Source organism: Vespa crabro, chromosome 2, assembly GCF_910589235.1.
Source record: "Vespa crabro chromosome 2, iyVesCrab1.2, whole genome shotgun sequence".
Classification (NCBI taxonomy): Eukaryota; Metazoa; Arthropoda; class Insecta; order Hymenoptera; family Vespidae; genus Vespa; species Vespa crabro.
In genome coordinates, this window is record NC_060956.1 from 19,390,999 (window position 1) to 19,393,498 (window position 2,500).

At 49.9% G+C, this 2,500-nt stretch overlaps 1 protein-coding gene and 1 long non-coding RNA gene across 4 annotated transcripts in view; one reads left to right on the top strand and one right to left on the bottom strand.

Moving 5' to 3' along the window:
* LOC124432870 overlaps positions 1-1,508 on the bottom strand; it is a 5,089-nt gene extending 3,581 nt beyond the window's left edge. For both annotated transcript variants that reach the window (XR_006944383.1, XR_006944384.1), the window contains exon 1: positions 801-1,508. This is a non-coding gene — a long non-coding RNA (uncharacterized LOC124432870). The remainder of the gene's footprint in view (positions 1-800) is intronic.
* LOC124432868 (protein scalloped) overlaps positions 364-2,500 on the top strand; it is a 169,932-nt gene continuing 167,795 nt past the window's right edge. Inside the window, exon 1 of one of the 2 annotated variants that reach the window (XM_046982140.1) lies at positions 364-661. The gene's annotated coding sequence lies outside the window, so the exon portion shown is untranslated. The remainder of the gene's footprint in view (positions 662-2,500) is intronic. The other variant, XM_046982145.1, reaches the window with a different exon arrangement.

The window sequence follows — 2,500 nt, forward strand, 5'->3', positions numbered from 1 at the left end:
CGAACGAACGAACGAACGAACGAACGGACGGTCGGTTGGTTGGTTGGTTGATCGGTCGGTCGGTCGGTCGGTCGGTCGGTCGGTCGGTCGGTCGGTTGGTTGGTCGGTTGGTTGGTTGGTCGGTCGGTCGGTCGGTCGGTCGGCCGGTCGGTCGGTCGAACATGGTTCGGAGCGCGCGCGTGCTGAAGCAAAGGAAGGAAGGAAGAAAGGAGTAGGATGATGGAGGAAGGAGTGGGGGTGGAGGAGAAGAAGGAGAAGGAGTAGGAGAAGGAGTAGGAGAAGAAGGAGAAGCGAGCGCATCCAAGCTCCATTACGTGCGTGACGCGACTGAACGGGGTGAGTGCGGGGAGTGGGGAGAGTTCGGTGTTACTCATTTAAATGGTGGGGGAAGGTTCGGCCGTACTCGGCCTTTCTCGGCTTCTGGTTTCTCCCGCGGCCGCATAAGCGGTGTCAGCGTGTGCGCAGACCGGCTGCGCAGCAGGCGTGTGCGTTGTCTAGATTCTTTGTGCCATTCCTGGCATACCAAAAACAAGAGTGGTGACTGCGCTCGTATTTACCGGGGTGCAGCCCTGCGCGCTGATATAACCGTGCGAATTTAATCCGTCCGGATAAAGGGCTACGTCGCGCGCGCGCGCTCGACGCCACGTCAGCTCGGCCAGTGGTAAGTAAGACGAAAGAAAAGAGTGTCGAACGTGTCCGTGTCGCGCGAGTTACACCGCGTCTTACTCGCTGTCTCTCTCTCTCTCTCTATCTCTCTCTCTATCTCTCGGTCGGTCTCGCTCTTGTTCGTTCTCTCTCACTCGCTCCAGTCCACGCCCGTTGGCTCTCTCCCGGCGGTGGCGTCCCGTACGGCGGCGGCCGCTATGTACGCTTCTCCGATGATGACGACGACGACAACGACAGCAGCGACGACAACGACGACGATATAACCGACAGACCGACCGAACGTATGTACGTACGTACTTACAAACGAACGAACGAACGAACGAACGAACGAACGAAGGAGCGAAAGAACGAACGACCACGCAGCAGAGGGAGCGTGATACGTCGAGAGACAAGAGATAGATAGATAGATAGATAAATAGATAGATGGATAGATAGATAGAGAGAGAGCGAGAAAGAAAAAGAGTGTGCGAGTGAGTGTGAGAGAGAGAGAGAGAGCGAGAGAGAGAAGTTATGACGCGCGCGTTAGACGCACGCTGCTTTTAAAAGAATACTCCAAGAAAACATATAATACGTCGGCTCGTTTTGACGGGCGTTCTGACGCGGTTGTCAGCGCGAATCGTGTTGCTTACACGTTCTGTTGATTCGGTGTTTGTTACTGTTGTTACTACTACTACTACTACTACTACTACTACTGCTACTACACTATTACTACTACTACTATTACTGCTGCTGCTGCTGCTGCTGTTGCTGTTACTGCTGCTGTTGCTGCTTATTATTGCTGCTTATTATTCCCGCGTTCTTCCAATTTTCGAGTATAAGGAGCTGGTGATATTTCTACGAGTGTACGTTCCTTTATTTCTCTTTCTTTCTCTCTCTCTCTCTTTATCTATCTATCTATTTTCTATCTATCTCTCCATATGTCTTTCTAATAATCCAACCCCTGTGTTATCGTCCTAATCGTCGTTTCTAAGTGCTCTTACGCGTATATCTCTTTGTGTGTGTGTGTGTGTGTGAGTGTGAGTGTGAGTGTGTGTATGTGCGTGTGCGTGTGTCTGCCGTAACAAAAAGATATTGGAAAGGAAAGACGAGAAGGAAAAGAGAGAAAGAAAGGAAGCAAAAAAAAAAAAAAACAAAAGAAAGAATAAAACTAAAAACAAAAACAATAATAAAATTAAAAAAAAGGGAAGGATGGTGTCGATCAGAACAACGGTCAAATTAATTTCCTATGTTAATAAGATATAATCAATGATAAATGAGAGAAGATGAGGTGATAATAAGAAAGATAGAAATCATAAAATTAAGAAATTAAGAAGTAAAGAAATCAAGAAATCACAAGAGTAGAAGAGAAGAGGTTAGGAATAGACGACGAGAGCGCGCGCTCGGCGTATGCGTCCGACGACGGCGAGCGGTGTGTTCCTGAGCTGCGTGCGTCCTCCCCCCTCTCTCCTCCCCACCCTCGCCCACTGTCGAGAAGCGTACAAGTGAGAAAGAGAGAGAGGGAGTGAGAGAGAGAGAGAGAGAGAGAGAGGGAGATAGATAGATCGACAGAGAGTGAGAGAGAGAGATAGAGAGAAGAGCGCGTCGCGCCGTGACGAGGGACAGAGAGAGAGAGTGTGTGTGTGTGTGTATGTATATGTGTGTGTGAGAGAGAGAGAGAGAGAGAGAGTGAGAGAGAGACGACGAGGCGACAGATACGTTCGAACGACGTACCTCTTGCCTAGTAGTACCCGCCTGCCAGGCCGTTCGCTCGCGCGCTGCGCTTCTTACGTCAGTTAGTTCTCTAACGTCCGATCTTAGATTGTTCACGTCGTCGTCGTCGTTGTCGTTGTCGTCG